This window comes from Rhincodon typus, chromosome 36 (assembly GCF_021869965.1).
Source record: "Rhincodon typus isolate 14 chromosome 36, sRhiTyp1.1, whole genome shotgun sequence".
NCBI lineage: Eukaryota > Metazoa > Chordata > Chondrichthyes > Orectolobiformes > Rhincodontidae > Rhincodon > Rhincodon typus.
The window spans coordinates 6,074,459-6,086,330 of record NC_063367.1 but is presented as its reverse complement, the minus strand read 5'-3'; positions in this window follow the sequence as shown (position 1 = coordinate 6,086,330).

Sequence of the window (11,872 nt, the reverse complement as noted above, 5' to 3'; positions counted from 1 at the left end):
TTCATTTGTAGGATGTGGGTGTCACTGGCTGGGCCAGTGTTTATTATCCGTCACTAATCAATAATAATTGTCACTAATTGCCCTCGAGAAGTTGATGGTGAGCTGCCTTCTTAACCGCTGCAGTCCATGTGCTGTGGGTTGACCCACAAAGCCCTTATGGAGGGAATTCCAGGATTTTGACCCAGCGACAGTGATGGAACGGCAATGTATTTCCAAGTTAGGATGATGAGTGGCTTGGAGGGGAACTTGTAGGGGATGGTATTCCCATGTATGTGCTGTCCTTGTCCTTCTGGATGGAAGTGGTCATGGGTTTGGAAGATGTTGTCTGAGGATCTTTGGTGAATTTCTGCAGCACATCTTGTGATAGTACATGCTGCTAAGCATCAATGGTGGAGGGAGTGGATGCTGTGGATGTAGTGCCAATCTAATCAGGCGATCTGCTTTGTGGTGTCAATATTCTTGAGTGTTGTTGGAGCAGCACCCATCCAGGCAAATGGGGAGTATTCCATCACACTCCTAACTTTTGACTCTAGATGGTGTGCAGGCATAGGGGAGTTAGGAGGTGAGTTACTTGCTGTGGCATTCCCAGCCTCTGACCTGCTCTTGTAGCCATTGTATTTATGGGCAAGTCCAGTTGAGTTTCTGGCCAATGATAACCCCAAGATGTTGATAGTGGGGAATTCAATAATGGTAATACCATTGAATGTCAAGGAGCGGTGGTGAGATTGTCTCTTATTGGTGATGGTCATTACCTGGGATTTGTGTTGTGCGAGTGTTACTTGCCAGATGTCAGCCCAAGCCTGGATATTGTCCAGATCTTGTTGCATTTGAACAGGGACTGCTTCAGTATCTGAGGAGTTATGAATGTTGCCAAACATTGTGCAATCAATGGCGAACATCCCCACTTCTGACCTTTTGCTAGAGGGAAGGTCATTGATGAAGCAGCTGAAGGTGGTTTGGTCTAGGACACTACCCTAAGGAACTCCTGCAGCGATGTCCTGGAGCTGAGACGACAGACCTTCTCAATAACCATGACCATCTTCCTATGTGCCAGGTATGACTCCAACCACCAATTCACATTGAGTTTAAAAGAATGCGGGGGAGAGGCAGGGGTGGAATCTGCTGGAAGTTTATAAAATCCTAACAGGACCAGACAGGTTAAATGCACAAAGGAAGTTCCCAGTGTTGGGGAGTCATGATTCAGGGTTCAGAGTTTAAGGTTAAGGGGTAAACCTTTTAGGACTGAGATGAGGAGAAATGTCTTTACCCAGCTAGTGGTGAGCCTCTAGAATTCACTACCACAGAAAGTGGTTGAGGCCAAAACAGCGTGTGTTTTCAAGAAGGAGGTAGATATAGGTCTTGTGAATGATCAGCCTTAGTCATATTAAATGGCACAGGAAGCTCAAGGGGTTGAATGGCCTACTCCTATCTTCTATGTTTCCGTGTACATCAACCCCCAGATTCATCTGCTCCTTCATCCACTTTGATGTACTCTGTATTTTTATTGTCTTTGCACTTTGAACTTGGCAAAATGTATCACTTCACAATTCCCTGCACTAAACTACATCTGCCATTCATCCACCCACTCCACCCACAAAGTCTGTGAACTTGTGTTGGTTTTAGAGTTCACCGTAGCAGTTATGTGATATGGGCAGTCCACCATTTTCTGATAATTTATTGAGTTTGTTAAGAAGCAGCAGTTTCGATGTTAAGTAGTTAGTAAAAAGAAGTATACAGAGGACAGACAGGACGTTGGTGTGGAATGTGTTGGTCTCAGTAAAGTAGTGGAGTGGTATCCTGCTCTCTAGCCAAGGTGTTAGGGAACTTGTCCCTGGGTCTTCCTCCTCCTGTGTCTGATGAGGACTGCTCAATGAGGACTGTTCGTGGATTTATTTGAATTTTTTTTTATTGTCACATGTATCTTTTTGGAAAATACGGTGAAAAGTGCTGTATAGTGTCACCACTCATTAGCGCCATCTTAAAACACAAAAAAAAACTAAAACATAGGACATAAGTGGAGAATAATAAAGAAATAAAGAAAAAGTGTTCAACTTTACAGTCCTTCTTGTTAAATGCTCTGCCATGGGCTATGGGCCTGGTGGCCTGGCACAAGTCCCCTTCACCGTACCACTTTTCAGTGCCATCTCACCTCCATCCACAGCCTCGCCACTACGAGTCCTCACCAATGCAGAGGCCACGGATGTTGCTGGGTACCACACCAGCCCAAACTTGACTCCGCCATGAGTCTGCTTCGGGCCCCCCTCGCCAACGCACGCTGATGCCGATGCCACCGGCTCTCATACCGGGCCCAAACCCACCTCTACCGCCACCTCCACGAATCTGCGCTGGATGTTGCCAGGAACCCGAACTCTTATCTGCCATAGCAGCCATGAGTCAGTGCTAGGACAGCCTCGACAATACAGAACCCAAACTCACCTCCGACGCTGCCACCACACGTCAGTGCTGCTGGGCCCGCTCACCACCCACCGTTGTTGTCGCTGCAACCGAGCTCTTCAAAAACAGGGAAGTAAAATAAAAGAAAAAAATGAAACCAGAAAAGAGGAAGAAAAGAAACAGAAAGAAAAACAGATAGAGCGGATGGAACGGACCCAGGCTCAGAAGCCCTACTCCACTGCTATCTTACTGGAAGGTCTTTTGGTGTGAATGTTGGTGTGGAATGTGTTGGTCTCATTAAAGTGGTGGAAGCAGTTTCCTGCTCTCTAGCCAAGGTGGTAGGGAACTCATCTTCATCTCTTCCTCCTCTTCATCTGGTCTGCCTTCCAACTGTCTGGTGAGGACTGCTCATTGAGAACTGGTTTTTGGGATCCGCCCAATGAGAGCTGCCAACTACAAGGTCCAATTTCATATCCATGTTGTTATTTCTGCCTTTTATTCCATGAGATCTAATTTAGCTCAAGCCTGTCATGTGGCACTGTATCAAATGGCTTCTGGAAGTCCACATTTATGACATCAACATCATTACCCTGACTCTGTTCCCTCATCAAAAACTCCAGCAAGTTAGTTAGACTTTTGTTTTCCTGTGCTGGATTTCTTCAATCAACTGACCCTGGATTTATGTGAGATTAAATGCATGAAAAAATAGTTTCTTTCCCATAGAACCATTCAGCCAATGGAGGCCACACCAACCATCCCATTCTTGGACAATTTAGCATGCCCCATCCACCCAAACTGTACATCTTTGGGCTGTGGCAGGAAACCAGAGCAAACCCCACACAGACAGTTGCCTGTGGGTGGAATTGAACTCAGGTCCCTGGGGCTGTAAGGTAGCAGTGCTAACCACTGAGCCACCATGCCACTTACAACATTATAGCTGAATTGGAGTTCTTTAATGATATTCTCAGGAGCAAGAGCTCCACGTGGCACAGCTTCAGCTGCAGTGTATATATTGGGAACATGAGAACAGGAGTAGGCCATTCAGCCCATCAAACCTGCCCTGCCACTCTAGATTATGATTGATCATCTCCTCATGTCATCAAGTCTCCAGAAACCTCTTGATTTCAGTCTTGAACCTGCTCAATGATTGAGTTTCCACAGCCCTCTGGGCAAAGAATTTCAAAGATTCACCTCCCTCTGAGTGAAGAAGATCCCCCTCATCTCAGTTCAAAATGGTTTGATCCTTACCCTGACATTCTTTCCCAAACAACCAGGGAGAACACCCTTTCTATCTCTGCTCTGTAATAATTTTGAAATCACTTCTCATTCTTTGAGATCCCTCAAGAATACACATGCAGTTTCCTCAATCTCGTCTCATGAAACAATCCTGCTGTCCCAGGGATTAATCTAGTGAATTTCTATCTATGTCAAGTCATTTCTTCCTTAGATAAGGCAGTTAGTACTCCAGGTGAGGTCTCACCAAGGCTCCCATACACCTGCAGCAAGACATCTTTACTCCTCCACTCATATCCCCTTAAAATGACGGCCAACCCACAGTCCGAATAACTTCAATAACTTGAATAACTCATTATCGCCATTTTCCATCTGTCATGTTCTAGTCCACTCACCTTGTCCATGTTCTCTTGCAGTCATACCTTCCTTAGAGCTTATGTTTCCACCTATTTTGGTGACATGAGAAAATTTGGGGGAACTATTACAGTTAGCAATATTACAATCACCACTGGGGACCCTTTCATGGTCACGAAGTGGCTTTGAAGAAAATCTTCCCCACACCCCAGGCCCAGAAGCCATGGAGAGGTTGACCAAGATTACCTGTGATCTCTTTATGTGGTAACTGGTCCTCCACATGTTGATTTAATTTGATTTGATTTTGATTATGTTATTGTCATGTGTACTCAAGTACAAAAATACAGGAGTATGGTGAAAATTGTACAATGTTGCCACATAAAGAGCCATCTTAGGTACAGGTACCTAGGTCAGAACCTTAAGAACGAGATAGGAAAATAGAACAAAGTTAAAAGTTAAACATTACAGACCTTCTTAGTTTAAATAGAAAATAAGGCAGTGAAGCTGAAAGTTCAAACATTGCAGTCTTTCTTAAGTGCTTAGTCATGGTGGGACCGCACTTCGATGAATCACCTCCAGACTGGACGTCAATGCTGAGGTCATGCAGGGCCAAGAGACCGAAATGCTGGGCTACTGAGAGACTACCACGCCAAGCTGAAAGACCACCACGCTGAGCCACCATGCTGGCCCAAAAGACCACCATGCCGGCCCAAAAGACCACCATGCCAGACCAAGAGGTTGCTGTGCCAAGCCAGGAGGTTGCCTCACCAGGTCTTCGCTGAGTCTGAGACTGGGAGAAGAAAGAAGAGAGAAGAAGGAAAAGAAAACACATGGAGAAGAAAAAGAGACATGTGGGGGATACATTAGCAGGGCTAGGATATGTCCCTCAATTGGCTCCTTTTGGGGTCTTCATCATACCACCCAAGGTTCCTGGCACTGGCAGGCAAGCCAATCCCAGAAGGACAAACCAATAAAACTTGCAAATGAGACATACTGATCCCATTGGCCTTATACAACTCAAAAAGGAGTATGATCAGATTCATTTCCAAGGATGGCTAATGTTGTTAATGGCTTTCCCCTCTGGGATGGTGGTATGTATACGTGGGGAACCATCCTGATATCTTTGCCTGCCATTTATTACCAGCTCTCCCAACTCTCATCCCATCTCTACAGAGCTGGGACAATTCAGCCCAAATGCTTTCCTGAAGTTTTATCTGACTTGACCAGGCCTAATTTTACACAATGCTATCAGACAGGCCTGAAGTCTTAGCTGTCACAAGCAAAGGAGCCTAACTCTTGAACAAAAACAGAAGTTGTTGGAAAAGCTCAGCATGTCTGGCAACATCTATGAAGAAAAAATCAGAGTTTAACATTTTGGGTCCGGAGACCCTTCCTCAGGCCTGCCGAACTCTTGTTTCAGATTGGACTTCCAGTGCATCTTTACCTGGAATCTCCAGTGGGAGGCATCAGTCTGGTTGCATCAAATCCTCACCTCCACCATACTGGATCCAGAAGTCTTTGGTCACATTGAATTTAATCTTCGGCCTGTAACTGTCCCAGATGTCATTCCAACCACTCCCTACCTCTACAACCTCCCCCTGTCACACCACCCCTAACTACCACCACCAAACCACTGCAAGCCCCAGAAGAAGAGCAACAAAAATGGAGAGTCTCTCAGTAGCCCAGCATTTCGGTCTCTTGGCCCTGCATGACCTCAGCATTGACGTCCAGTCTGGAGGTGATTCATCAAAGTGCGGTCCCACCATGACTAAGCACTTAAGAAAGACTGCAATGTTTGAACTTTCAGCTTCACTGCCTTATTTTCTATTTAAACTAAGAAGGTCTGTAATGTTTAACTTTTAACTTTGTTCTATTTTCCTATCTCGTTCTTAAGGTTCTGACCTAGGTACCTGTACCTAAGATGGCTCTTTATGTGGCAACATTGTACAATTTTCACCATACTCCTGTGTTTTTGTACTTGAGTACACATGACAATAACATAATCAAAATCAAATCAAATTAAATCAACATGTGGAGGACAGTCAACAATCATGACATTAAGAAACCATCTTGGAGATAATGCGTGCTGCGTGTCTAACATCGACGTTAAAGGTGTGCCCATTATGAGCTATTCTTTCACCATTAATCCACAGCTATCTTTCGAAGGAAACTACTTGGAATATAACAAGTTAATTATCCATGAAATACTTTGAACTTCCGGTTGATTAGTAACGTGCTTTGATTCTATTTATTAGCGTGTGTAATGATTGAACATTGTTCGTTTAACATAAGCGACCCTTCATCACTGAAGCCCAGGTTCTTGTAGCTGTTCTGTTTCTGGAACCCATTAACACTTGCAAACTGAGAGATATTTGCAACCTGTGGTAAGTGCTTCTGTTTGAACTAAGAAAACTCAGTTTAATAATTAAATAGTAAATGAAGCCTGCTGCAGTAGTTTCTAGTTTTGTGCTCTTCCGAAGAGTAATTGCTGAAAATAAAATACATAGATTAATCTCAAACAGATTATCCTGTTGTTCTCACATTGTGGCATCATTGAATCAGAGAAAGCTTACAGCGCAGGAAACCACTTGGCCCATCAGGTCTGTGCTACCCCTTTTCCACAGTGTCTTACCCAGTTCTACTGCTTGCTTTTCTTCCCTTATCCTTGTCATTTCCTTTTTTCCTGATTTCAAATAATAATCTCTTCTGGAGCCTCAATTTTATTTGTTACCACCATCCTATCAGGCGGAACATTCCAGACCAGAACTGTGAATTATTTATCTTCTGTCTCACTTTTTTTTGCCAGTTACCTTAAATCTGTGCTCTCTTGATCCTGATTGAGAACAAGTTCTCCCTTTCTACTCTGCAAGATCCTTCCTGATTTTAAACATCTCGATCAAACCTCCTCTTAACCTTCTCTTTTCCATGGAGAGCAAAGCCAGATTCTCTACCCATTTGAATAGCTGAAGGCTCCTCATCCTGAAGGCTCCTCACCCTGAAACCATTCTCAGGACTAATTTTTGCACTGTCTCCAATGCTGTTGCATCGTTCCAAAAGCGAATGCCTCCAGAACTGAATGTAATCTGAAGCTGAACCAGTGTTTTGTGCAGGTCTGTCATATCCTACTTGCTTTTATTGTCTACTTCTGCCACCGTCTTACATTACAACAACTCTCCTTCAAAACAACTTCACCAGGTGCAAAAGGTTTACGGCATCCGGAGATTGTAAAAGGTGCTATGAAAATGCAAGGCTGCTTTCTCTTTCAATATGGCATGCCTGATTGTGACATATTAAGTGCACGTTGACCTTGTGTATTCTGATACCTTTTCTTTCATTGGCTACTTGTACTGACAGAACATTTCTAAATGGGGTTAGGGTTACGGTTAGGGTTAGGGTTAGGATTAGTGGAGTAGGTGGTATTTGTCCTGATTGCCTTTGCTGGCACCTCATAGTATCTGCCACTTCTGCCCGGGTGTGACACAGTGTAGTTGCTGTAGGGCAAGTATTGGTTAGCTCAGTGGGCTGGACAGCTGGTTTGTGTTGCAACATGATGACAACCTAAGTCCTATTGGACCAGAGGGCTGCTCTTTCAGTAGAGAGAGATGCAGTCACCGCATCTCAGGATGAAGAAGGAGTTTGAGAAGGCAGGACCTCTAAGGTAAATCTCAGTTGGTGCAGAAATTGAACCAGCCATCCAGCAAGTTTTGGGCAGACCAAAGGGTGTCTTTCACTGAGTTGATGGTCCTCCAGGCACAGTTGATGTTTGTCTTGGTGTGCATCCAAGGGAACAAACCATACAGCACACAGCATTATTGAACTACTTGGGGTGAACCTCAACAAATACCACTGCATCTTTCTCCAGACTTCCTTTGCAAAGGCACATTCCAGCAGGCCACCGGACCCAAAACGTTAACTGATTTTTTTCTTCACAGATGCTGCTGAACTTTTCCAGCAACTTCTGTTTTTGTTCCTGTTTTACAGCATCTGCAGTTCTTTCGGTTTCCATCAGGAAGTGGTCAGCACATGGTGTTTTTGAGACCCTGCGAGGAAAGGAGAGGGTTGATCCTGCTGGGTGGTTCCCTGAGCAGTCTGTCAAACTCATTTGCCATAACGTTCCAATGAGCACCAAGAAATCGATTGGCTGGCGGTGAGAAGGGCATTACCTATGAGATCCTTTATGTATGCCCTCAAAGCTGATGATGAGAAGGGCATTACCTGTGTGATCCTTCATGTACGCCCAGTTTGTCTGTGCGACTGCAAGCTGCCCTCGAAACAGCTTTGGGAGGGGGGGTGCACGCTGAGACTGTTACACATGTCCTGCTGGAGTGTGCCTTAGCAAAGAAATACTGGAGAAAGATGCAATGGTTTTTGTCGAGGTTCATCCGAATGGACTTGTGACAAAGGTGTTTTTCTTCATAAGTTTCTCCACGAAGGACAGGTGATACAGAACAATCCAACTACTTGCAGCGTTCTGTCACAATGAGGCCAGACCTATCCTTCATAATGCCGGTGATAGGTAGAACTTCAGTACATATTGACACTTGGTGTTTGCACACCAGGGTCTGCACACAATTCAATGCAGCCACACACAAAGGTGGCCATCAGGATGAGAGTAGCATTGGGTATGTTCTTCCCCACTTTGTCCAGTGCATTATACATGGTGTCTCTTCAGACTCAGTCCATCTTCAACTTCCAAATGAAGTAAGAGATGGGTCGGGTGACTGACGTGGCACAGGTTCGAGGAATAGGCCAGACCTGCGCTATGAACAAAACTGGGAGACCCTCATTAGGTTTTTACCTGGAGCAGCCTGTATTAACTTTCACTTCACTTAGGGGCTGAATTCCCTACTCTCGTTCTTATGTTGTTAAGACTAGAGTGTAAACTGGGACTGACTGAGATTAATTACTCTGGATGGTCTCACAAAGGCCTTCAGGATTACCTGGAGTCAAGGTAATTTGGGCGGATGGCAGGTCCATATCCCTTTATGGTATCAATCATCTACAAACCATGAGCTACATTCTACCTGATTGGCTAAGGCATACAATGTTGAGTTGTAATCCAGGTGTGTGATTTTTTTTAAAGGCTTGTAGTTAATCTATTAAATGAATGTAAATCTTTGAAGGCAAGTGATTAGTTCTCCAATGCCTCTCCATTGGCTAAGTTTAAGGTGATTAATGACCCGCTCAGTCTGTAAAGAGCATGATCCCTGGGAATGTGCAGCCTTGTCTGTGTCTCTGCACAGGTCCATAAAGGGTTTGTAAGGTCTCACCGGTGGAGCCTGGCTGCGCTGGGGCCTTCAATTTCCTGAACCAGTTTAGCGAGAACCACACGCAAGGAGGTAGTTCAAAGCCTCTGCCCTCCAGCAGATGGAGTCCATTACCAGGACATTGTTGACATCCCGTGATTTCTTGGTGCTTGTTGGTAGACATTGCTCCACCTGGGCCATCAAGGTGGAAGGTGGGAAATCAGTAGATTGTAGAGATCATTTTTGAGTTGGCAAGCGGGCTGTAGAAAATATGGTTCCGCATTCAATCAGCCTGTGGGCTTAGTCAGGTAGGCAGTGTTATGGACCAGACCAGACCCCCGCAGAATATTTTATAAAGTTAGCCTAGACCCTAATTTTTTCTCATTTTAAAGGTAAATGTAATGTGCCATGTTCCAGATGCAACTGGTCAAATTGCTCGATGTTAAGCAAAACGCAATTTATTCAAACACTGTAGAGGCTTAGGGTCATACAGCACGGAAGCAGATCCTTCGGTCCAATCAGTCCAAACCAAACATAATCCCAAACTAAACTAATCCCTCCTGCCTACTCCTGGCCCACATCCCTCCAAACCTTTCCTGTTCATATCCTTATCCGAATGTCTCTTAAATGTTGTAACTGTGCCCACATCCACCACTTCCTCAGAGAGTTCATTCCACGCGCGAACCACCTTCTGTGTAAAAATTTTGCCCCTTGTGTTTTATTTTAAATCTCTCTGCTCTCACCTTAAAAATGTGTCCCCTAGTCTTGAAATTCCCCATCGAAGGGAAAAGACATCTACTATTAACCCAATCTATATGCTTGTGATTTTATAAACTTCTGTAAGGTCACCTCTCGACCTCCTGTACTCCAATAAACAATGTCCCAGCCTATCCAGCCTTTCTTTATAACTGAAACCTTCCTACCTGGCAACATCCTGGTAAATCTCTTCTGAACACTCTCTAGTTTAATAATATCCTTCCTATAACAGGGCAACCAGAACTGGACACAGTACTCCAGAAGAGGCCTCACCAATGTCCCGTAGGACCTCAACACGACTTCCCAACTCCTATACTCAAAAGACTGAGCAATTAAGGCAAACATGCTAAATGCCTTTTTAACCACCTTGTCTATATGTGATGCAAACTTCAAAGAATTATGTATCTGAAACCCTACATCCCTCCGTTCTACAACACTACCCAAAGCTCTCTCATTAATTGTATAAGCTCTTGCCTTGTTTCTTGTACCAAAATACAATACCTCGCATTTATCCAGCTTAAACTCCACCTGCCATTTGGTCAAGATCCCATTCTAACCTTAAAAAACCATCTTCACTTTCTACTGTGTCACCAATTTTGGTGTTGTCCACAAACTTACTAACCATGACTTCTATATTTTCATCCAAATCATTTATATAAAGGTCAAACAAAAGAGGATCCAGAACCAATCCCTATGGAACACCACTGAACATAGAACATAGAACATAGAACATTACAGCGCAGTACAGGCCTTCGGCCCTCGATGTTGCGCCGACCTGTGAAACCAATCTGAAGCCCATCTAACCTAAACTATTCCATTATCATCCATATGTTTATCCAATGACCATTTAAATGCCCTTAAAGTGGGCGAGTCTACTATTTTTGCAGGCAGGGCATTCCACGCCCTTACTACTCTCTGAGTAAAGAACCTACCTCTGACATCTGTCTGTCTGGTGACAGACCTCCAGCCCAAACACAACCCTCCACTACCACTCTAGTTAAAATACCATGAAAGAAGGGAAATTTAGAATAACTTAACTCTACCGGAAAACTTAACCAAATAATAGATAAAGTAACTATTACTAAATAACTATCCCAATATAGTAACATCCCATAAACACACCTTATGGCAAGAAGGCAAATTCATAAAACAGATTGTCTCACGTGCAACCCAGCAGCAGAGAGAGAGAGAGAAAAAAAAATATCAAGTGAAAACTCAGAGAGAGTAGCAGTCAGGAGACATTTACTGCAGCTTCCAAACCTGTTGAGACTCCAACAGCAACTGATGCTGAATCTCAAAGCTAAAAAGCTAAAACTAGAAATCCTGGTCTTTGAGAGATGGCCACACACATCCGGGCTGCTTCTATTGTTCTAACTTATTTAAAAAAAATCCAAGGCCTTACAAGCTGTTTACTGGCTTTCTAACTAGACAGCTGAACACCTCTGTTTTAAAACCTCCCTTTAAACAAAAGGACACGATAACCTCTTAAAGTCATAGCATTTTCACAACAGAGAGTAATTTGCAACAGAGTTATCATGGGACATACACTTAATTGGCAAAACAACCAGGTGGGTAGTAGGAATTTATTTTTCACACAGTGCATTTTCTGATCTGGAATGAAAGGGGTGGATATAAGAGGATGCAATCACAAAGGGATTGGATAAATACTTGAAAAGGATACATTTTCCAGGCCTTGGGGATGCCACAGGGAGAGTGAGACGAATCAGAGACCTCTTTCAAACAGCCAGTCAGGCCTGATGGGCCGAATGGCTGTAGAATTCAATGATTGTTCAACTTGGGACCTGGCACAATACCGAAGACCTTCATATACCCTCCCCCATCCCACAGAATGGAACAATCGGTCATCTCGACAATATAAACGTTTGTGG